Here is a 26,006-nt window from a genome sequence, read left to right on the forward strand (position 1 = left end):
ACAGTTAATTCAGTGACTTTGAGTTAGGGAGGGAGGTGGATAAGCCAACCATCAGAAACCATATTGATCTTCATGTCAATATAAAGCCCTAAAAACTTCCACTTGCCCTTCCTGATGTCTATTTCACCAACATTAGCTGCAAAATGTGCCAATTATACCTCACTGTCCTTAAAACGCTTAATGAACCTCGTTAACCTGCACAAGCGCTTCACCAATAGAGAGATAGATGACACTACCGTTAGTGGATGGCGGAGCCGACCAGAGATTTCTCAGAACGTTCAGAAGAAGACGGCGAGCTACTGTTGGCTCGACCATTAGTGCCAGTCGCCGAGCCAGTCAGCCTGATTTCCTGGACTCCTTGCGAGCGTCTGAATGAGTGCTCTTAAACGCTCCTCATCTCTGGGAAAAAGGGAATCTATTTTTTGCCCATTAGTGCTGGCATTAAGAGCCATTATTTGCCTTAAAGGCGCTAACTACCTACTCCCACGTCACCCGTCATTACCATTATTATTCCTAGTCTAACTTGAAAGGACACAGGGATGTTTGAAAGGGACTGGGTTTGTTTGGCTGCTCCTGAGGAGAGAGAGGATAGTGGAAAGAGGAGGGGAGGAGGGAAGATAAGGGAAGGGGACTGGGATTTTGCTGTCTGTCTGTGCTGAGTTTTGGCATGGTAAGGGAAGGAAGGAGTGAGGGATTGAGTGGGATGCTCAGACACTTGGAGAACAGACTTTACAATGAGAACTCACTTGACCCTTAGATGCAAGAGAGAAGTTGATTAGTTGGTGTTTTTCCCCGAATTTAGTGATATATTCATAAATAAATAATTGTATTTTCCATACAAAGCTATGGATGGTAGCGACAGCTGTGGTTTTCTGTTAAAATATGATGCTTTTTTATACACTGAACAAAAATATAAACGCAACATGTAAAGTGTTTGTCCCATGTTTCATGAGATGAAATAAAAGATCCCAGAAATGTTCCATATGCACAAGAATCTTATTTCTCTCAAACTTTATGCACAAATTTGTTTATATCCCTGTTAGTGAGCATTTTATCCTTTGTAAAGATAATGCGGAGGAGTGTGTAATAAAGCCCTTTTGTGGGGAAAAAATAATTCTGATTGGCTGGGCCTGGCTCCCAACTGGCCCTGCCCAGTCATGTGAAATCCATAGATTAGGGCTTAATGACTTCATTTCAATTGACTGATTTACTTATATGAACTGTAACTCAGCAAAATCTTTGAAATTGTTGCATGTTGAGTTTATACATTTGTTCAGTATAGTTTATGTGTTTAAAGAGTGCAGATTTTGAATGGTTCCAGGTAACCTTACCCCTAATCCTAACCCTAAACCTGATTTCGATCCCTATGACTTTGGATCTGCCAGCTGAATATTCACTTCCTTTCTTTTTCAAATTGACTGCTGATGAGAACAATTGACACATTTGGTTTCCCAAAATCACAGATATATTGCAGGAAACAACAATAATTCAACAATCAGGATCATCTTCTCAATTCCCCTCTTTTCCAATTTAAACAGACAGAGACAAATATGCTGAGTATGCAGGTCCCAGACATCGGTACTTTGAGGAAAAGCTATAATGACAGCACTGGTCTCACCTTTAATGGCATACGGCCCTCCCTCCCGTTCTCTATGCCTGTGTCCCAAATGGCACCCTACATAGTGTATGGCACTGGTCAAAAGTAGTGCACTATGTAGAGAATAGTGTGCCATTTGCTATGCAAACTACATCGATCAGATCAGTGCCCCTAAATAAACATCTGGGCTTCTGTGTGTGTGTGTGTGTGCGTGAGGAGGGGTGGGCAGGGCATGGATCCCATTGCCACGGTGCCCTTGGTGTGGAGTGGTGTCCAGTAACAAAGAAGGAGGCCACTAGTACTGAGCAGAGCAGCACTGGGGAGGGAGTTAAAAAGAGTCTGTGTCCTCCAGGAACTAACTTCTGTCTCTGGCTCACAACACACACACACACACACACACACACATACACACACATACAGACTCCATTTACAGTACATCCACCATGATAAATAAACAGCATGTTGACTACCCAGCAAACTGGGAACATCACAGAACATTAGCTAAGATTCCCATTAAGTTCTAATTAGGGTTTTATCTAACATTAGGATGATAACATCCCAAAAACATTGAAAAGGTTTTTGATAACACATTTTAAAAAATGCAATACATGTTTTAAAGCAGGAATCCACAGGTCGTGGCCGACTCTATGCAGCCCCACTTCTTGTGTAGTGTTTTCACTTTGAACGAAAACAAGGGGGTTGAGCCCTGAGGAGCCTTGGGCTGGCCTTCTGGGCAAGGTGTGTATTGCGCTAATCCCGCCTACTCAAATGACTCTGCTGCCCCGGAGCTGGAGAGCAAGTGAAAGTCAGAAACAAACAGAGCGGGCCCGGCTCCACGAGGGGGCAAAAGGGGGTTTAGCCCCTCAGTTGAGACTTGCGCCACCTCAGTTTTAGTTTGATATCCCAATAGCAAAAAATGTCAAATGATTGAGTGACATGTTGGTGCAAAATCTGTATCTCCCCTGCGCTGTATCAGCACCATGAACAGAGTGTACCGCGGAGTGTGTGTGTGTGTTTGTGTGTAGGGGGCTTTGAAAAGCCACTGGGCGGTGAGGTATGACTCCTTTGGTTTTCCATAAAAGCGGGAAAAAACGCTGTTCATTGGGGAGGTGGGGGCTATGTGAGTAACGTGGTAGGCTACGTGGAAACCGAAACACGCCTCCGCCTGTAATATTGATTTTAATTTATAAGGACGGGGTCATGTTTACAGTTGAAGCTGCTTCACTCAACTCTGCCTCACGCTCCACCACTACAGAGTTTAGTTAGCTTCTTAGCTAGCTGTAAAAGGTGTTAGTGTTGTTAGCCTATTTAGCTCTAACCAGCTAATCTGCCACTGCCACGATGGATATCAGAAGGCCGCCGCCAAGCCCAGCAGCGATGATGCTGCCGAGTTCCAGCTAGCTCCGCGTGAAGAGCCCAACCCCCCTTCCACAAGTGCCATCCAGGATAATTGCTCCACAGCCCCCTCCACCTCCGACTGTTCCTGACGATCCTGGAACAGAGGAGCCAGCCCAGGTTAGCTTAGAATCCTACCCTAGACACAGGTTTTCTGTCCAAAAACGTTCCTTTTATAGCAACTGGTTCATAGGAAGAGAGTAGCTGGAATACTCGGTTACAGCAGATGCAGCATTTTGGTTCCTGTGTCAAAAGTTCTGTATTGGGTCCAATGCTAACACAGACAAGGACTTCACCCAAGACAGGTATTCTAACTGGAAGCATGCTATTGATAGGACCAAATTATTCACTAGACACGCATCAAGCAAGGACATTTGAAAAGAATGGAAAGAAAAACAAGTTGTATTCAAATGAATTCACATAGGCTGTTTGTAATAGGTGAATTACCCTATCTATTTTATAGTCTATATTCATTGCCAAATAGGCCTTGCTTTACTTTCCCTTGTGCTGATACATTTACATTTACATTTAAGTCATTTAGCAGACGCTCTTATCCAGAGCGACTTACAAATTGATACAGAGCAGCGGAGATGGATTACAGATTTTGTGCCAACCTGTCACTTCAATAGCACTCAATTGTCTCGGAGTCTCGGCACTTGAACATTACATTTATTGTGGTAAAGCATGATATAAGCAGAATTCAATAAAATAAAATTTTATTTGTCACATGCGCCGAATACAACAACACCTTACCTTGAAATGCTTACTTACAAGCCCTAAACCAACAATGCTGTTCAAGAAATAGATTTAAGAAAATATTTTCTAAATAAACTAAAGTAAAAAATATATTAACAAGTATCACAATAAAATAACAATAACAAGGCTATATACAGGGAGTACCGGTACCGAGTCAATGTGCGGGGGTACAGGTTAGTCGAGGTAATTTGTACATGTAGGTAAGGGTAAAGTGACTATGCATTGATAATAAACAGTGAGTAGCAGCAGTGTAAAAACAAAGGTGGGGGGGGGCTGGGATGGGGGTCAATGTAAATAGTCCGGGTAGCCATTTGATTAATTGTTCAGCAGTCTTATGGCTTGGGGGTAGAAGCTGTTAAGGAGCCTTTTGGACCTAGACTTGGCACTCCGGTACCGTTTGCCGCGTGGTAGCAGAGAGAACAGTCTATGACTTGGGTGACTGGAGACTCTGACAATTTTTTGGGCCTTCCTCTGACACGCCTACTATATAGGTCCTGGATGGCAGGAAGCTTGGCCCCAGAGATGTACTGGGCCGTACGCATTACCCTCTGTAGCGTCTACCGATCAGGATGTTCTTGATGGTGCAGCTGTATAACTTTTTGAGGATCTGGGGACCCATGCCAAATCTTTTCAGTCTCCTGAGGGGGAAAAGGTGTTGTCGTGCCCTGTCTTAGTGTGTTTGGACCATAATAGTTTGTTGGTGATGTGGAGACCAAGGAACTTGAGACTCTCGACCCGCTCCACTACAGCCCCATCGATGTGAATGGGTCGTGTTCAGCCCTCCTTTTCCTGTAGTCCACGATCATCTCCTTTGTCTTGCTCACGTTGAGGGAGAGGTTGTTGTCCTGGCACCACACTGCCAGGTCTCTGGGTGAACAGGGAGTACAGGAGGGGACTAAGCACGCACCCCTGAAGGGCCCCCTTGTTGAGGATCAGCGTGGCAAATGTGTTGTTGCCTACTCTTACCACCTGGGGGCGGCCCGTCAGGAAGTCCAGGATCCAGTTGTAGAGGGAGGTGTTTAGTCCGAGGGTCCTTAGCTTAGTGATGAGCTTTGTGGGCACTATGGTGTTGAACGCTGAACTGTAGTCAATGAACAGCATTCGCACAAAGGTGTTCCTTTTGTTCAGGTGGGAAAGGGCAGTGTGGAGTGCGATTGAGATTGCGTCATTTGTGGATTTGTTTGGGCGGTATGCGAATTGGAGTGGGTCTAGGGTTTCCGGGATGATGGTGTTGATGTGAGCCATGACCAGCCTTTCACGTGAGTGCTACGGGGCAGTAGTCATTTAGGCAGGTTTCCTTTGCTTTCTTGGGCACAGAGACTATGGTGGTTTGCTTGAAACATGTAGGTATTACAGACTCGGTCAGGGAGAGGTTGAAAATGTCAGTGAAGACACTTTCCAGTTGGTCCGCGCATCCTCTGAGTACATGTCTTGGTAATCCCTCTGGCCCCGCGGCCTTGTGAATGTTGACCTGTTTAAAGGTCTTTCTCACTTCGGCTACAGAGAGTGTGAACACACAGTCGTCCGGAACAGTTGGTGCTCTCATGCATCCTTCAGTGTTGCTTGCCTCGAAGCGAGCATGAAAGGCATTTAGCTCATCTGGTAGGCTTGTGCCACTGGGCAGCTCGCGGCTGTGTTTCCCTTAGTAGTCAGTAATAGTTTGCAAGCCATGCCACATCCGAAGAGCGTCATAGCCGGTGGAGTAGGATTCAATCTTAGTCCTGTATTGATGCTTTGCCTGTTTGATGGTTCGTCTGAGGGCATAGCAGGATTTCTTATAAGCGTTAGGATTAGTGTCCCGCTCCTTGAAAGCGGCAGCTCTAGCCTTTAGCTCAGTGCGGATGTTGCCTGTAATCCATGGCTTCTGGTTGGGATATGTACGCACGGTGACTGTGGGGACAACATCGTCAATGCACTTATTGATGAAGCCGGTGACTGAGGTGGTATACTCCTCAATGCCATTGGATGAATCCCGGAACATATTCCAGTCTGTGCTAGCAAAACAGTCCTGTAGCGTAGCATCCACGTCATCTGACCACTGCCGTATTGAGCGAGTCACTGGTACTTCCTGCTTTAGTTTTTGTTTGTAAGCAGGAATCAGGAGGATAGAATTATGGTCAGATTTGCCAAATGGAGGGCTAGGGAGCGCTTTGTATGCATCTCTGTGTGTGGAGTAAAGGTGGTCTAGAGTTCTTTTTCCCTCTGGTTGCACATGTGACATGCTGGTAGAAATTAGGTAAAAGTGATTTAAGTTTGCCTGCATTAAAGTCCCCGGCCACTAGGAGTGCCGCTTCTGGATGAGCATTCCTTTGTTTGCTTATGGCCTTATACAGCTCGTTGAGTGCGGTCTTAGTGTCAGCATCGGTTTGTGGTTTATAATTCCAATGCAAGAACCCCCCAAAATGTTAACCCCTCACCGACTTCAACTGCCCCCTTTGTCACTTTATCCTGGCGCCGGGTCTGAAACAGAGCAGACGAAGCCAACAAGCATCATTCTCGGTTCTTGGATCTGAATCAACTCGACCCCAAAAGAGAAAAATACACTTTGTAGAATCCTCCACACAACTGGACAGTTTTTGTGTTTTGGGAACATATCTTTTGTGATGTCCCCACAATGTTTTCACCAAACTGTTCCCACAACCGAATGAAACATTCTGGGAACCTTTAAAGAACAGAATAAATGTGTTCTAGGAACGTTCTTGCAGCATCAGGACGTGCGAGCGAACCAGATGGGGGTTTTATACAAATATTCTATAATTATCAGCATGACTGGACAGTTTTTGTGTTATGTGAACTTTTGCCGCGACCTAAAGAATGTTCTGGGAACTTTCACAGAACCAATTTTGATTTGCTGTGTTCTCTCTCTCTCTATCTCTCTCTCTCTTTCTCTCTCTCTCTCAATTCAATTCAATTCAATTTAAGGGCTTTATTGGCATGGGAAACATGTGTTAACATTGCCAAAGCAAGTGAAGTAGATAGTAAACAAAAGTGAAATAAACAATAAATATTAACAGTAAACATTACACTCAGAAGTTCCAAAAGAATAAAGACATTTCAAATGTCATATTATGTCTATATACAGTGTTTTAACAATGTGCAAATAGTTAAAGTACAAATGGGAAAATAAATAAACATAAATATGGGTTGTATTTACAATGGTGTTTGTTCTTCACTGGTTGCACTTTTCTTGTGGCAACAGGTCACACATCTTGCTGCTGTGATGGCACACTGTGGTTTTTTCACCCAGTAGATAAGGGAGTTTATCAAAATTCGGTTTGTTTTCAAATTCTTTGTGGATCTCTGTAATCTGAGCGAAATATGTGTCTCTAATATGGTCATACATTTGGCAGGAGGTTTGGAAGTGCAGCTCAGTTTCCACCTCATTTTGTGGGCAGTGTGCACATAGCCTGTCTTCTCTTGAGTGCCAGGTCTGCCTACGGCAGCCTTTCTCAATAGCAAGGCTATGCTCACTGAGTCTGTACATAGTCAAAGTTTTCCTTAAATTTGGGTCAGTCACAGTGGTCAGGTATTCTGCCACTGTGTACTCTCTGTTTAGGGCCAAATAGCATTCTAGTTTGCTTTGTTCTTTTGTTAATTCTTTCCAATGTGTCAAGTAATTCTCTTTTTGTTTTCTCATGATTTGGTTGGGTCTAATTGTGATGTTGTTGTTGTTGTTCTGTGGCTCTGTAGGGTCTGTTTGTGTTTGTGAACAGAGCCCCAGGACCAGCTTACTTAGGGGACTCTTCTCCAAGTTCATCTCTCTGTAGGTGATGGCTTTGTTATGGAGGGTTTGGGAATCGCTTCCTTTTAAGTGGTTATAGAATTGAATGGCTCTTTTCTGGATTTTGATAATTAGCGGGTATAGGCCTAATTCTGCTCTGCATGCATTATTTGGTGTTTTCCGTTGTACAGTGAGGATATTTTTGCAGAATTCTGCATGCAGAGTCTCAATTTGGTGTTTGTCCTATTTTGTGAATTCTTGGTTGGTGAGCGGACCCCAGACCTCACAATCATAAAGGGCAATGGGTTCTACAACTGATTCAAGTATTTTTAGCCAGATCCTAATTGGTATGTCGAATTTCATGTTCCTTTTGATGGCATAGAAGGCCCTTCTTGCCTTGTCTCTCAGATTGTTCACAGTTTTGTGGAAGTTACCTGTGACGCTGATGTTTAGGCCGAGGTATGTGTAGTTTTTTTGTGTGCTCTAGGGCAACGGTGTCTAGATGGAATTTGTATTTGTGGTCCTGGCAACTGGACCTTTTTTGGAACACCATTATTTTTGTCTTACTGAGGTTTACTGTCAGGGCCCAGGTCTGACAGAATTTGTACAGAAGATCTAGGTGCTGCTGTAGGCCCTCCTTGGTTGATGACAGAAGCACCAGATCATCAGCAAATAGTAGACATCTAGTAGGGTGAGGACGGGTGCTGCAGACTGTTCTAGTGCCCTCGCCAATTCGTTGATATATATGTTGAAGAGGGTGGGGCTTAAACTGCATCCCTGTCTCACCCCACGGCCCTGTGGAAAGACATGTGTGTGTTTTTTGCCAATTTTAACCGCACACTTGTTGTTTGTGTACATGGATTTTATAATGTTGTATGTTTTTCACCCAACCCCCCTTTCCATCAATTTGTATAGCAGACCCTCATGCCAAATTGAGTCAAAGTTTTTATGAATTCAACAAAGCATGAGAAGACTTTGCCTTTGTTTTGTTTTGTTTGTTTGTCAATTAGAGTGTGCAGGGTGAATACGTGGTTTGTCGTACGGTAATTTGGTAAAAAGCCTATTTGACGTTTGCTCATTATATTGTTTTCACTGAGGAAATGAACTAGTCTGATGTTAATGATAATGCAGAGGATTTTCCCAAAGTTGCTGTTGACCATATCCCACGGTAGTTATTGGGCTCAAATCTGTCTCCACTTTTGTGGATTGAGGTGATCAGTCCTTGGTTCCAAATATTGGGGAAGATGCCAGAGCTAAGGATGATGTTAAAGAGTTTAAGTATAGCCAATTGGAATTTATGGTCTGTATATTTTATCATTTCATTGAGGATACCATCAACACCACAGGCCTTTTTGGGTTGGAGGGTTTGTGTTTTGTTCTGTAGTTCATTCAATGTAATTGTAGTCTTTAATAGTTGATTCTAAGATTTGCATTTGATCATGTATATATTTTTTGCTCTCTCTCTCTCTCTCTCTCTCACTCTCACACGCACACACGACATCTGTGCTCCCTGGTGACCCTGCCTGGCCAGTGTTTGCGTTTCTGACACATCAGATGAGGAAGTGAGGGGTGGGTGGGAGGACGTGGAGGCAAGCCAGCCGACAATCAGCTACTGTGGTTCTCACTTGGTTAACACCTCACTATGAACAAGGTGCCAGGGCTGGTCTGTGTGTGGGCCCAGTATTACATAGCAAGAGCCAGATCAGATCAGACAGAGACTCAGAGTAGATATATCTGTACAGAACACAGTGACCCTTTGTATCTGTCTTGAATGCATTTAGGGAGAGAGACAGAGAGAGATGTGTATGTGCTGGGGTTGGTTCTATATAGAAGGTATAATTTACATTTTAGTCATTTAGCAGACGCTCTTATCCAGAGTGACTTACAGTAAGTGAATGCATACATGTTTTTTTGTTTGTTTTGTTTTTTGTAATACTGGCCCCCCGTGGGAAACGAACCCACATCCCTACTGGCCAAACCCTCCCCTACCTTGGACGACGCTGGACCAATTGTGCGCCGCCCATGGGTCTCCCGGTCGCGGCCGGCTGCGACAGAGCCTGGATTCGAACCAGGATCTCTAGTGGCACAGCTACTAGTGCCTTAGACCACTGCACCACTCGGGAGTTCAGCTTTCAAACTCCTTCTGGTGAGCAATTTAATTGTACTGTGAGAAGAGATCATCGTCTACAGCCCCCCCCTCTCTCTCTCTCTCTCTCTCTCTCTCTCTCTCTCTCTCTCTCTCTCTCTCTCTCTCTCTCTCTCTCTCTCTCTCTCTGTCTATGTCTTTCTCTCGCTAATCCACACTCTCTCCAAGCTCTGAGAGGTCCAATATACATAATACTTTAGAGTCGTTTGAAATTGTAATGATGCCTCCAGCTTGGGGCAACCATGTGTATTACCAACAGACCAACTATGTGTGTTACCTCTGTTCCAGTCAAGACAACTTCCTTTACTTACTTTAGTCAAGACAAAGCATGCCTGTATTGTTCACAGATGTCTACTGTAAGTTTGGATGGGGGGTGGACTAACACCAACAGTGAAATAACTATAGCCCAGGTCTGGATCTGTTTTTTTCTCGTTTTTATAATCACAGCAATCAAAGTGGCTTTGTTCACCGCCATCAAAAACAATGAAGCATGATTAGCCTGGAGGCTCTGACCAAAATCTCTCTAACACATACACACACACACATGCGTGCACGCACACACGCACGCACTCGCAGGTACTTACCTAAGTGTGGGCACACACACAAAAGCACACTCATGCCCAGGAACACCCTTACAAAAACAAAAAACATTACTTTTTCACATATGAATCGTCAAATTCGATTTTCACGTCTTACATGTGAACTTGCAATTCCATATGTGAAGAGTTTTTTAAAATGAGAAACGGCAAATGTCATTTTCATATGTGAATGTTTTTCGCATGTGAAAATGCATATCCGAGTTAAATGTTTTAATGTGTGAAACCACAAATTTCACGTGAAACTACAATTCACGTGAGGTGAAAACATGTTATTCTCCTAATGTGAAAAGGTGGTGTTAATATGTGAACGTTAAATGTAATACATTGAAATTAATGTTCAACGTGAAAACTGCTTATTCACACGTGGAAATGCGATTTAACCCCCTAGAGTTGATTGACACACTGGTGCGTCAATATAAGTTACATAACAAAAACCTCCCCATCAAAATCTGTCAGTTTAATCTAGAGAGATCCGTTTTTTTGCATTGGATGTGTCTCAATCCACCGCATCCGCCAGATGCACTTCTGCATCTGCGGTGAAAGGTGACAGAGCTAGAGCGGTGTTTGTCAGACCATGAGACATCCCGAAAGTCGGTATTTTCACAAAAACGTCTGTAGCGTTCGAACGGTTTGACCTATAAACTAGAGAGAACAGGGGAGACTCTCACGAACACGGTGGTGTTCTCCGTTTTGCTCTACGATCCCCACAAGTGTCAGGGGACTTGTCTGAATGTAACCGGTACCTGATTTTAAAAAACGAATGGAAGTAAGAAGGTAGTTTTGTGAAGTAAATTTTTATATCTACTATATTTAGGACAGACACTTTAAAACCTTGTTTCAGATTTTTTGACTGTCCTTTTTGCCATTTATGAATGTGCTATTCAATGTGTTTCTATGGGCTTTAGTAGTAAAGGCCGAAATCAATATTTTATCAAATCATTTTTTTATATATTTATTTTATACCTCAAGGGGTCCTAAAATTCAAAATCAAATAGCTAAATGATCCATAGTATGACCATCTTTTAAAAAAGCCATTTGTCATTTAAACACCCACCCCCCCTCCCCCAACGTCTTAGACTCTAAAGAATTAACATGTGAAAATGTGATTTTCACTTTAAGGGCACCAACACATAGATTCCATACAACTACCATTACATTCACTCTGATCTCATCTTGTAAATATGATAGGGAAAGAAGGATAATGATCCGTAGCTCTTACAATAACAAAGTCACCAACCGACTAATTTGGGACTGACTTCACTGCATGCTGTCTCAGTAGGCTACTGTGTTTTACATCTTCTAATCAAGCTAATAATTCCTGACCGAGTCCTCCATGGTTAGTCGTTTCTGTAGTATGTGTTATGTATTCCTGTGTGAGGCAGACAAAGGCCCTGCATGTAAAACTTTCTAACATTGTTCCTCTGGTGGCCATCCACCCCCGCAAGAACCACCAGAGCTACAGATGGACTGTACTTCTCTATCTCCCTCCATCCCGGCGAGCGCTTGCCTTGGCCCACGTTTTCTCACGTTAAATTGGACTAGTTAAAGTGTCCTCTCTGTGCAGCCTGGGAGACGGCAGAGAGATGGCGGGCACCGTTCTTTGGGGATCCCTCCCAGGCTGCGTCCCAAATGGCACCCTATTCTCTATTTAGCCTACGGGCCCTGGTCAAAAGTAGTGTACTAAATAGTGAAATAGGGTGCTATTTGGGAGGCAGACCCATACTGTTCAGAGGAAACCACCCGGGACCCTGGGCAAGAGGAGATTGTGTGTCTCTCCTAGTGGACGTCCTATTATATGCTTTTTCGCCTGAGAGTGGCACCATCTTGAGCGGGGACATGCGAGCGAACCGGATGGGGTCCATTTACAACACTTTGAGACACCAAGAGTTTGGGTAGGCACCCTGCAGACACTTCTTGTTATCTTTTGTCACCAATCAAGTGACATTTATTTTTATTTTTTCTCATTCTCTATCTTTCTCTACTCTTCTTTCTTCCGCAAGTTGAATTTTCATGTTTAGGGCTTGTTGTGGCGTTGTTTTCCCCGGGTTCCGACTGTAAATTCAGAGGAATTTTGTACCAGCTATTTACTACTATTCTGGCCCCCATTTTCAATTATCACTCTAATTCTGAATATTTCATCCCCAGCAACTGTGAATCCTCTTGTGCTACAACTGGGAAATAAGTCATAAAGGGAAGCTGTGTATGTATGTGTGTGTGTGTGTGTGCGCATGTGTGTGTGCGTGCATGTTTAACTATACTTGTGGGGACCCCTACAAGAATAGTAAGCAAGCAAAAATTTGACCAACTGAGGGCAATTTGTTAGTCCCCACAAGGTCAAATGCTATTTCTAGGGAGTTAGGGTAGGGTAGAATTAGGTTTAGGTTTAGGGTTAAGGTTTGGTTTCGGGGTTAAGGTTAAGGTTAGGTTTAGGGTAACGGTAATGGGTAATGTATGTGTGTGTGTATGTCGGAGGGGGTTCAGAGGATGACTATCTCTCCAGTGTTTTGCTGGCACCGTGAAAGGTATGAAGGCCACTCTAGCATTTTTTCTTTTCTAATCAGTGTGGGGAGGGAAGAAAGCACATGAGCACTAATTCATGGCTCCCATTCATGGAGATGCAGCCCTATTTTCTTCAGGATGGCAGACACACATAGCCCAGAATGCGTATTTCAAATGTGAGAAGAATAGGCTCTCAAATAAGCGAGGGCTTCAACCCTGAGCCCTTTCTCTCTCTCTGGAACAAAAGACAGGCTCTTGGCCTATCAATAATGAATGTAAGGAGAATGGTGTTCACTTATGGCAAGGGTGGGTATACTGTAGAGGCTGTGTGTGTGTGTGTGCGTGCGTGTGTGTGTGTGCGTTCGTGCATGTGTGTGCACACGTGTGTGTGTGTGCATGCTGAGTCTCTGCGTGCGAACTGCGTCTGTGTGTGTGCACACACGCTGTGTCTCCGTGTGTGTGTCACTGTGCCCATGAGCAGTTAGGTCCTGTGCGAGTGCGTCACTATGTGGGTGGGTGGGTAGATGTGTAGTCAAAGAGGGCCTTTGGCCGGCCTTCATCACATCTGTCACAATAACTACAAAGCACACACACACACACACATTGTCACGTTTGTGTGTGGCACATCTCTCTAGCAGTGGAAGAATGTGTCAGTGGAAGTTGCAAAGTGAATACAATTGTTTTTTTATTTCCAAGGCATGACCCACTGGGTACAAATGTCAATTCAACGTCTTTTCCAAGTTGGTTCAATGTAAATTCATTGAAATGACGTGGAAACAACATTGATTTAACCGCGCGTCTCTAATGATGATACTCAGGTACCACTCATTACTCAGGGGCGTTTCTAGGATTTGAAGATATCAGGGGCTTAGCAAAATGCCAGTAAGGAGGTCCTGGGGCATCCTCCCCACGGGGAAAAATAAGGAGTTTCAACAGCTAAATGCATGAACGTTGAGATTAATATTGAGAGATTAGAACATTGAGAGATTAGATATTTCTCAGGTAACTTGCACCTTCCCACCTGCCACAGCAGACACTACCAGTACTCAATTACAGTTGCTAATGTGGGTCTCTCTACTCTGGAACACATACAGTGCATTCAGAAAGTATTCAGACCCCTTGACTTTTTCCCCTTTTTGTTACGTTACAGCCTTATTCTAAAATTGATTAAATCGTTTTTTCCCCTTATCAATCTACACACAATAATCCATAATGACAAAAAAACACACGTTTTTTTGACTTTTTTGCAAATGTATTAAAATACAAAACTGAAAAATCAAATTTACATAAGTATTCAGACCCTTTACTCAGTACTTTGTTGAAGCACCTTTGGCAGCGATTACAGCCTTGAGTCTTCTTGGGTATAATGCTACAAGCTTGGCACACCTGTATTTGGGGAGTTTCTCCCATTCTTCTCTGCAGATCCTCTCAAGCTCTGTCAGGTTGGATGGGGAGCATCGCTGCACAGCTATTTTCAGGTCTCTACAGAGATGTACGATCGGGTTCAAGTCCTGGCTTTGGATGGGCCACTCAAGGACATTCAGAGACCTATCCCGAAGCCACTCCTGCGTTGTCTTGGCAGTGTGCTTAGGGTCGTTGTCCTGTTGGAAGGTGAAACTTCGGCCCAGTCTGAGGTCCTGAGCGCTCTGGAGCAGGTTTTCATCAAGGATCTCTCTGTACTTTGCTCCATTCATCTTTCCCTCAATCCTAACTAGTCTCCCAGTCCCTGCAGCTGAAAAACATCCCCACAGCATTATGCTGCCACCACCATGCTTCGCCGTAGGGATGGTGCCAGGTTTCCTCCAGACGTGACGCTTGGCATTCAGGCCAAAGAGTTCAATCTTGGTTTCATCAGACCAGAGAATCTTGTTTCTCATGGTCTGAGAGTCCTTTAGGTGCCTTTTGGCAAACTCCAAGCGGGCTGTCAGGTGCCTTTTACTGAGGAGTGGCTTCCGTCTGGCCACTCTACCATAAAGGCCTGATTGGTGGAGTGCTGCAGAGATGGTTGTCCTTCTGGAAGGTTCTCCCATCTCCACAGAGGAACTTTCTCGTTCTCCCTTCTCGTTCTCCCTTCTCCCCCGATTGCTCAGTTTAGCTGGGCGGCCAGCTCTAGGAAGAGTCTTGGTGGTTCCAAACTTCTTCCATTTAAGAATGATGGAGGCCACTGTGTTCTTGGGGACCTTCAATGCTGCAGACAGTTTTTGGTAGCCTTCCCCAGATCTGTGCCTCGACACAATCCTTTCTCAGAGCTCTACGGACAATTCCTTCGACCCCATGGTTTGGTTTTTGCTCTGACATGCACTGTCAGTTGTGGGACCTTATATAGACAGGTGTCTGCCTTTCCAAATCTTGTCCAATCAATTTAATTTACCACAGGTGGACTCCAATCAAGTTGTAGAAACATCTCAAGGATGATCAATGGAAACAGGATACACCTGAGCTCAATTTCGAGTCTCATACCAAAGGGTCTGAATACTTATGTAAATGTCATATTTCCGTTTTTTATTTGTAATACATTTGCAAAAATTTATAAAAACCTGTTTTTGCTTTGTCATTATGGGGTACTGTGTGTAGTTAGATGAGGGGAAAAAAGAATGTAATCAATTTTAGAATAAGGTTGTAACGCAACAAAATGTGGGAAAAGTCAAGGCTTTAAGTGATACAGTCTGCTGTGTGCTCACCCGCTCCTCTGTCTCTCTCCATCACTTTCTCTGTGTCATCTGTTGCTGTCTCGCTTTTCTGCCCTATTATTTTGCTGTTTCTTAGTCTTCTATGTTGCTGTCTCTCGTGTCTACTCTCCTCTCTCACCCTGTCCTGGTTGTAAAACATTTAAAAATAAACAGAGTCTACAGGAAAAGCACAAAATTGCATTTCTCAACAGAGTATTCTAACCAATCAAAATGTTTCAAACCACTTGTGTTGAAAGGCCATCTTTTTCAATCCAAAACGGTCAAAGGGGATACTGGGGTAGCTTAACCTGTGTTAGGCCTGTGTCTGGGTCACCTAAATCATCCTCTTCCCTACCAGTTGCCCCTGGCTACTGCTGTTTTAAGTGCTCCACTTGCCATGCTGTTCTCATCTGTCCTCCTTGACTCATCATCTGCAAGGTAGCAAGGTAGAGGTGCAACATGTCATTAGTTCGTTTTAAAATCATTGTATACTGACACGACCAGGGCAACTCAACTGGGTTAGGGTTATGTTTAGAATAAGGGTTAGGGTAAGGGTTAAGGTAAGGTTAGGGTAAGGGTTAAGTTTAGGGTTAGGATAAGGGTTAAGGTTAGGGTTAGGGTTAGGGTTAGTAGATAGTTAGTTGAAATGTTACTGATAGTCTGCGCCACACTGCGCCACTCGGGAGACACATACATGGAGTACACAGTGAAACGCTTACTTGAAGGTTCGCCTCTCGACAATGCCACAACAATAGATAAAGTAAGTAGCTAAGTGAATAAAAAGAGCAATAAAAATGAAAGTTCAAATATATTTATTATTTTTACAAATAGTTACATAGCCTGTATGGAAATAACAGACATGAGCCAAGCATGTTTACCTGTAGAATGGAATAGGTAATAAGACCTCTATGATTCCTTTCATTTTGTCAGTTCTACCACCTCAACATTGCCCATTTTAAACAGGGTTAAATATCTAGTTCTAGTCAAGTTCGGCTTCAGTCAACCAGAGGGGTATTCTACGAAGCAGGTTTGAGGAGTTAGTGAGGTAACTTGGGTAAACTCTGAGTTCAACTCGGGATAACCGGTCATACGAAAGTGTCTCACCTTTTAGCCAGGTGCAATTCGATGGCAACGAATACTTCAGAATTCTGTAATCACAGAGGTGTAACAACTAATTGCTTACTTTTTTGTGTGTTAAAAAGTAATGTTAAAACATTACACATTTAGTAATAACACAATGCATTTTAAACTTCACGCACAGTAACACTTTTGTCTGACTTAATACAATTATTTTATTGATAGGAGTGGGAATAAAGGTGCTTGTGGTTGGGCATTGATAAGCACACCAAAGCACATCAAAGTCTGCATTAATGATAAGTAATAAAATAAAGAGGGTACTTCTAAAAGCCTATTTCACACTATAAGCCTGCTGAATTTGCAAGATAACTTTTCTTTCATTTAGATTTTGACACAAATTAAAATGTGGCACTGACTCATTGAAGAGTTCGGCCATGTGCGACATGCACGCGCAGTTACAAGCCTGCTAGAGTTAGTGGCAGGTGGAGGAACACTATCCCCCGTCATAGTACGGATGAAGCCTGAGCTGGAATGTGAAGCTAACTGAAGCTGGTTAGCTTTAGAAAACACTGAGTAGATCTAGCTTGCTTCGTAAGATATTGTACCCCTCAGGGGGGCACTGTGTCACTGTCAGAAGATACCATATGTGCTTCAGTAAGAATAATGTTCTCTCATCTCTTCGGTGTCAGCTAGCTAGCCAGCCAATAGCTGCCGAAGTGGCTAGCCAGCCAAGTTAGCTATAGAAACTAAACCCATCAGATACACTCGCTGGAAATAAACACTTTTTCTAATATCATGACTTATATCAACATCCTTAGCTTGCCCATTCACTAAATATACTGTCTATTAAGAGTCTATTGATGGACCTGTTCGTCAATCTAAGTAACAAAATAAAATAATCCCTATCAAAATCTGTCAATTTAAACTAGAAATATGTTGTTTTGCCTGGCCTGCGTCTCAATCCACTGCATCCGCCTATGTCGGCCTTCCGCATCTGCGGTGGAAGGTGGCCGAGCTACAGCGATGTTTGTCAGACCATGAGACGTACCGAAATGTCAATCTTCTCACGGAAATGTCTGTAGCGTCCGAACGTCCGAACTTCACAATGGTGTTCTCCGTTTTGCTCTATGGGAATCGTCTGAAGTTGGTAATGCTGATGTGCCAATTTCTGTCTGTAGCGTCCGAACCGTTTGTGCTACAAATTTATGTGGGCTACAAACACTGTGGGAAGGGGAGACTCTCACGAACATGATGGTGTTCTCCGTTTTCCTCTACGACCCCCACAAGTCTCACGGGACTCATCTGAAGGTAATCCATACAAATTAATGGGAGTATGGAGGTATGGGGGGGTTAGAAGGATTACTTTATCCTATCCCAGGTGTTCCTTAAAGAGGTGGGGTTTCAAATGTCTCCGGAAGGTGGTGAGTGACTCCGCTGTCCTGGCGTTGTGAGGGAGCTTGTTCCACCATTGGGGTGCCAGAGCAGCGAACAGTTTTGACTGGGCTGAGCGGGAACTGTGCTTCAGCAGAGGTAGGGGAGCCAGCAGGCCAGAGGTGGATGAACGCAATGCCCTCGTTTGGGTGTAGGGACTGATCAGAGCCTGAAGGTACGGAGGTGCCGTTCCCCTCACAGCTCCGTAGGCAAGCACCATGGTCTTGTAGCAGATGCAAGCTTCAACTGGAAGCCAGTGTAGTGTGCGGAGGAGCGGGGTGACGTGAGAGAACTTGGGAAGGTTGAACAACAGACGGGCTGCGGCATTCTGGATTAGTTGTAGGGGTTTAATGGCACAGGCAGGGAGCCCAGCCAACAGCGAGTTGCAGTAATCCAGACGGGAGATGACAAGTGCCTGGATTAGGACCTGTGCCGCTTCCTGTGTAAGGCAGGGTCGTACTCTCCGAATGTTGTAGAGCATGAACCTACAGGATCGGGTCACCGCCTTGATGTTAGCGGAGAACGACAGGGTGTTGTCCAGGGTCACGCCAAGGCTCTTCGCACTCTGGGAGGAGGACACAACGGAGTTGTCAACCGTGATGGCGAGATCATGGAACGGGCAGTCCTTCCCCGGGAGGAAGAGCAGCTCCGTCTTGCCAAGGTTCAGCTTGAGGTGGTGATCCGTCATCCATACTGATATGTCTGCCAGACATGCAGAGATGCGATTTGCCACCTGGTTATCAGAAGGGGGAAAGGAGAAGATTAGTTGTGTGTCGTCTGCGTAGCAATGATAGGAGAGGCCATGTGAGGATATGACAGAGCCAAGTGACTTGGTGTATAGCGAGAATAGGAGAGGGCCTAGAACTGAGCCCTGGGGGACACCAGTGGTGAGAGCACGTGGTGCGGAGACAGCTTCTCGCCACGCCACTTGGTAGGAGCGACCGGTCAGGTAGGACGCAATCCAAGAGTGAGCCGCGCCGGAGATGCCCAGCTCGAGAGGGTGGAGAGGAGGATCTGATGGTTCACAGTATCAAAGGCAGCAGACAGGTCTATAAGGACAAGAGCAGAGGAGAGAGAGTTAGCTTTAGCAGTGCGGAGAGCCTCCGTGACACAGAGAAGAGCAGTCTCAGTTGAATGACCAGTCTTGAAACCTGACTGGTTTGGATCAAGAAGGTCATTCTGAGAGAGATAGCAAGAGAGTTGGCTAAAGACGGCACGCTCAATAGTTTTGGAGAGAAAAGAAAGAAGGGATACTGGTCTGTAGTTGTTGACATCAGAGGGATCGAGTGTTGGTTTTTTGAGAAGGGGTGCAACTCTCGCTCTCTTGAAGACGGAAGGGACATAGCCAGTGGTCAAGGATGAGTTGATCAGCGAGGTGAGGTAAGGGAGAAGGTCACCGGAGATGGTCTGGAGAAGAGAGGAGGGGATAGGGTCAAGCGGGCAGGTTGTTGGGCAGCCGGCCGTCACAAGTCGCAACATTTTATCTGGAGATAGAGGGGAGAAAGAAGTCAAAGCATAGGGTAGGGCAGTGTGAGCAGGACCAGCAGTGTCATTTGACTTAACAAACGAGGATCGGATGTCGTCAACCTTCTTTTCAAAATGGTTGACGAAGTCATCCACAGAGAGGGAGGAGGGGGGGAGTGGGAGGAGGATTCAGCAGGGAGGAGAAGGTGGCAAAGAGCTTCCTAGGGTTAGAGGCAGATGCTTGGAATTTAGAGTGGTAGAAAGTGGCCTTAGCAGCAGAAACAGATGAAGGAAATGTAGAGAGGAGGGAGTGAAAAGATGCCAGGTCCGCAGGGAGTCTAGTTTTCCTCCATTTCCGCTCGGCTGCCCGGAGCCTTGTTCTGTGAGCTCGCAATGAGTCATCAAGCCACGGAGCTGGAGGGGAGGACCGAGCCGGCCGGGAGGATAGGGGACATAGAGAGTCAAAGGATGCAGAAAGGGAGGAGAGGAGGGTTGAGGAGGCAGAATCAGGAGATTGGAGGGAGAAGGATTGAGCAGAGGGAAGAGATGATAGGATGGAAGAGGAGAGAGTAGCGGGGAGAGAGAGACGAAGGTTGCGACGGCGCATTACCATCTGAGTAGGGGCAGAGTGAATAGTGTTGGAGGAGAGCGAGAGAGAAAATGATACAAAGTAGTGGTCGGAGACATGGAGGGGAGTTGCAGTGAGATTAGTAGAAGAACAGCATCTAGTAAAGATGAGGTCAAGCGTATTGCCTGCCTTGTGAGTAGGGGGGGATGGTGAGAGGGTGAGGTCAAAAGAGGAGAGGAGTGGAAAGAAGGAGGCAGAGAGAAATGAGTCAAAGGTAGACGTAGGGAGGTTGAAGTCCCCCAGAACTGTGAGGGCTGAGCCATCCTCAGGAAAGGAACTTATCAAGGCGTCAAGCTCATTGATGAACTCTCCAAGGGAACCTGGAGGGCGATAGATGACAAGGATATTAAGCTTAAATGGGCTAGTGACTGTGACAGCATGGCATTCAAATGAGGAGATATACAGATGGGTCAGGGGATAAATAGAGAATGTCCATTTGGGAGAGATGAGGATTCCTGTGCCACCACCCCGCTGACCAGATGCTCTCGGGGTATGCGAGAACACATGGTCAGACGAGGAGAGAGCAGTAGGAGTAGCAGTGTTTTCAGTTGTAATCCATGTTTCCGTCAGCGCCAAGAAGTCGAGGGACTGGAGGGTAGCATAGGCTGAGATGAACTCTGCCTTGTTGGCAGCAGAACGGCAGTTCCAGAGGCTGCCTGAGACCTGGAACTCCACGTGGGTGGTGCATGCAGGGACCACCAGGTTAGAGAGGCAGCAGCCACGCGGTGTGAGGCGTTTGTATAGCCTGTGCGGAGAGGAGAGAACAGGGATAGGCAGAGGCATAGTTGACAGGCTGCAGAAAATGGCTACAATAATGCAAAGGAGATCGGAATGAAATGGACTAAACATCTGGGAAAGGAGAGAGCGGGGCCTCCCTCACCACAACACCCAAATATAACTCTCCCAACTTCCACCTCAGAAACTATAATTGTTGTAAACTACAGCGGTTCAATGTTTTCTAGGAATAGACTAACTTAGTTTATTCAGCTAGCTAACTAGGTACAGTATTCTTCCGTGAAAATCATCCAGGGCACCTAGTCATAAGACGCCACAGCCAGCTAGCATGCCGGACTCCAACAACACGGTTTAGCACCAATAGTCGGCCACAACAAACCACCAGTGTGTCAACACGCCAAGCAGATCGTTCGTGTCCGTATCTAACGTTGTGTGTTAGTCCCGACAGCTTGAGCGAGTCCGTCGTCAACTTATTCAGCCAGTTAGTTAGCTAGAATAGTTAACATACTAGCTAGCCATTGCTTTCAGACAAAGAAGAAACCCCTCCTTTCACGGCACGAACACACAGAGAGAGCAAAACGAACGTTAACTAGTCACCCATGTCCCGAATTCCTTGAACGACTCTAGCTACCAATATGAAAAAATAAAACACAAATGTAGGTTATGACTTACCCCTAGCAGCTACTGTTAGCTAGCCAAGTGCAAAGCTAGCCACTGAATTGACTCAGCCAGTTCGCGTCTGTTCGCCAGGTCGTTCCAGCTATTGTTTACTAGTTGCTATCCAGGTAGCAACAAGCTAGCTAAATTTCAAGCACAGTAGCCACTTACTACCTAACGTTAACGGTTCAGACAATGAGGTTAGAAAACAGCTGAATGGTAGGCAAATATTGTATGTAATTATTATAGGCAGCCAGCTGGCGTAATTACAGGCACTCTCAGGCGTGAAACAACTATACCGTTGCTAATAGTTGCCAGTAGCTACCCGCTAGGTAGTGGGTTAGCCAGCTAGCTTCGTGCTACACCGGGCTCAGCCGAATACAATACTAACCTACAATAATTACATACAACAACCCACGATAACTACCTGCAATACCTACCTACAATACCTAACTACAATCTAAATACATAGTTTAAGCCTTACTCGACAAAGCCCAAATTATGTATAAAGCAAAGCTTACTAGACGACCTCACCCGACAACCTCCTCCAGCATATTCCACAATAACCGTATTCCTTATGAAAAAATAAAATGTACTGTCTTTTTTTTTTTTGCCATTTATGATTGTGTTATTCAATGTGTTTCTATGGGCTATAGTAGTAAAGGCCAACTCAATATTTTATCAAAAACTTTTTTTATATATTTTTTTTATACCTAAAGGATTCCTCGCATTCTAAATCAAACAGCTAACTGATCCATGGTATGACCATCTTAAAACACTTTAATATGCTAGCTTAGTGGCTAAAACCCACAGTTGTTCCAGGGGTAGCTCACTTTATTAAACTTGTCAATTAACACAATAGTAACACCTATGTAATTTTAACAATATAATATGGCTGACCAGAATAAATAAATAAATGTTGTAACCATAGCGGCACCCTTTTTTGGTGCTATACAGAACCTTTTTTAATGGTTCTTTATAGACCCTTAAGAAAGGGTGCTTTATATCAACGTACAGGTTCCATTTAGAACCTTATGAGCATGGTTCTTTATTGAACCTTAAAAAGGGTTATGTATAGCCGCAAAAAGGTCATTAAAATTTGTCAAAAATGTAAATAACAAATCTGCATAGCGCAAGGGATGCGTGGTTATGTAAACTCATATAAGACAACAGCCTGAAATAATACAAAAACACATATTTAACCACTTATGTTTGTTGGCACAAATATATATACAGTATATACAGTGCCTTCGGAAAGTATTCAGACACACTGTCTTTTTCCACATTTTGTCATGTTACAGCCTTATTCGAAAATGGATAAAAAATATAAAAATCCTCATACAATTCCCCATAATGACAAAGCGAAAACAGGTTTTTAGAAATGTATTTACATAAGTATTTACATAAGTATTTAGACCCTTTGCTATGAGACTCGAAATTGAGCTCAGGTGCATCCTGTTTCCATTGATCATCCTTGAGATGTTTCTACAACTTGATTGGAGTCCACCTGTGGTAAATTCAATTGATTGGACATGATTTGGAAAGGCACACATCTGTCTATATAAGGTCCCACAGTTGACAGTGCATGTCAGAGCAAAAACCAAGCTATGAGGTCGAAAGAATTGTCCGTAGCGCTCTGAGACAGGATTGTGTCGAGGCACAGATCTGGGGAAGGGTACCAAAACATTTCTGCAGCATTGAAGGTCCCCAAGAACACAATGGCCTCCATCATTCTTAAATGGAAGAAGTTTGGAACCACCAAGACTCTTCCTAGAGCTGGCCGCCCAGCTAAACTGAGCAATCGGGGGAGAAGGGCATTGGTCAGGGAGGTGACCAAGAACCCGATGGTCACTGACAGAGCTCTAGACTTCCTCTGTGGAGATGGGAAAACCTTCCAGAATGACAACGATCTCTGCAGCACTCCACCAATCAGGCCTTTATGGTAGAGTGGCAAGATGGAAGCCACTCCTCAATAAAATGCACGTAACAGCCCGCTTGGAGTTTGCCAAAAGGCACCTAAAGGACTCTCAGACCATGAGAAACAAGATTCTCTGGTCTGATGAAACCAAGATTGAACTCTTTGGCCTGAATGCCAAGCGTCACGTCTGGAGGAAACCTGGCACCATCCCTATGACGAGACATTGTGGTGGCAGTATCATGCTGTGGGGATGTTTTCCAGCGGCATGGACTGGGAGACTAGTCAGGATAGAGGGAAAGATGAACGGAGCAAAGTACAGAGAGATCCTTCATGAAAACCTGCTCCAGAGCGCTAAGGACCTCAGACTGGGGCAGCCAAGGGGCAGCCAAGACAACACAGGAGTGGCTTTGGGACAAGTCTCTGAATGTCCTTGAGTGGCCCAGCCAAAGCCCGGACATGAACCCAATCGAACATCTCTGGAGAGACCTGAAAATAGCTGTGCAGCGACGCTCCCCATCCAACCTGACAGTGCTTGAGAGGATATGCAGAGAAGAAGAATGAGATAAACTACCCAAATACAGGTGTGCCAAGCTTGTAGCGTTATACCCAAGAAGACTCAAGGCTGTAATCACTGCCAAAGGTGCTTCAACAAGGCACTGAGTAAAGGGTCTGAATACTTATGTAAATGTGATATTTCAGTTTTTTTTATGTCTAAAAACTTGTTTTTGCTTTGTCATTATGGGGTATTGTGTGTAGGTTGATGAGGTGAAAAAAACAATTTAATCCATTTTAGAATAAGGCTGTAAAGTAACAAAATGTGGAAAAAGTCAAAGGGTCTGAATATTTTCATAGTGCTGTGCCAGTCAAAAGTGTAAGGTTTTTTCTTAATTTTTCAATTTTTTTACATTGTAGAATAATAGTGAAGACAACTATGAAATAACACATATGGACTCATGTAGTAACCAAAAAAGTGTTAAACAAATCAAAATATATTTTGATTTTGAGAGAATGCCAAGAGTATTCAAAGCTGTCATCAAGGCAAAGGGTGGCTATTTGAAGAATCTCAAATATAAAATATATTTTGATTTTTTTAACACTTTTTTGGTTACTACATGATTCCAAATGTGTTATTTCATAGTTTTTATGTCTTCACTATTATTGTACAATGTAGAAAATAGTAAAAATAAAGAAAAACCCTTGAATGAGTATGTCTGTCCAAACTTTTGACTGGTACTGTACACACACACACACACACACATATATATATATATATATATATATATATATATATTATTTTTATTTTTATTTAAGACCCGAAGGCCTAGTGACGCCACTACACACTGATAGGACGAAAAAGGCCTTTCAATTTAACAGGAAAAGTTATAGCATGTCAAATCCTTTCAGGTAATCTTTATTGAGTTAAAGTGAGTGGTGAGAGGGGTAGTAGAGAGGTGGAGGGAGAGAGAGTGTGAGAGAGAGATGGGTATTCAGAAAGGTATACAGAGTAAGAGAGAGTGGAAGGCAGTAATTTAAAGGTCCAATGCAGCCGTTTTTACCTCAATATCAAATCATTTCTGGGTAACAATTAAGTACATTACTTTGATTTTTTTCAATTAAAGTGTTCTAAATGAAATAAAATAGCTTGTTAGCAAAGAGCAATTTCTCAAGCAAGAATTGTGGTTATTGGCAGAGAGGTTTGGAAGTCTTTGTTATTGGTCTATTAATAAAGAGTCGATGTCTACACCCCCGTGGAAATCAAATTAGCATAATAAAAAAATCCCCATCAAAATACGTCTGTTTAAGCAATAGATATCTGTTTTTTTTGCATGGGCTGCTTCTCAATCCATAACATCCGCCGATGTCGGCCATCAGCATCTGCGGTGGAAAGTGGCAGGGCTACAGCGCTGTTTGTCAGACCAGGAGACATGACGAAAGTCGGTTTTCTCACCAAAACATCACAAGTGCCACGGAACTCGTCTGAAGTTGTTATAGCCGATGTGCCAACTTCTGTTGTAGCGTCCAAACTGTTTGGGTTACACACTAATATGAAAGATAAGACTCTCACGAACACAATGGTGTTCTCCATTTTACTCTGCAAGTGTAGTCTGAAGATGAATGGAAGTGAATGGGGCATTTCCACGTTAAAGGTACACAGATAATTCCACTGAATTAGTTTTAATTTTTTCTGAAATTCTAAATAAAATAGCTAAATGATCCTTGGTATGACCATCTTAAAACAATACCATATGTTAGCTTAGTAGAAAACCAGCCCCGGGTCCTTAAGGAAGCCCCCCGCACCTCTCTGATTCAGAGGGGTTGGGTTAAATGCAGAAGACACAGCTTGGTTGAATGCATTCAGTTGTGCAACTGACTAGGTATCCCCTTTCCCTTCCTCTTTTTACCTGCCTGTCTGTTTGTCTCTCTATCTGTCTGCCATAGTGGAACAGAGCCTGCATGTTGCTACCTGACGAGTGGAATGGCACAGATTACGGGGGGGCAACTAAGGATGGAACTGAGCCCCCGGTGAAAGGAAGAAGAAGAAAAAACTGAAAAATATGGAGAGAAAAAACTGCCTGCAGACACAAAGCGATGGAAGGAGCATCTTGGCTCTGGATGGGCATGTAGATGGAGATGAAGGAATAGAAGGATGTATCCTCCTACTCTATTGAATAGGTGTCAGTTCCAAGCACACTTGCCATTCAGTCATATCCGAA

This window comes from Coregonus clupeaformis, chromosome 25, assembly GCF_020615455.1.
Source record: "Coregonus clupeaformis isolate EN_2021a chromosome 25, ASM2061545v1, whole genome shotgun sequence".
Taxonomy (NCBI): domain Eukaryota; kingdom Metazoa; phylum Chordata; class Actinopteri; order Salmoniformes; family Salmonidae; genus Coregonus; species Coregonus clupeaformis.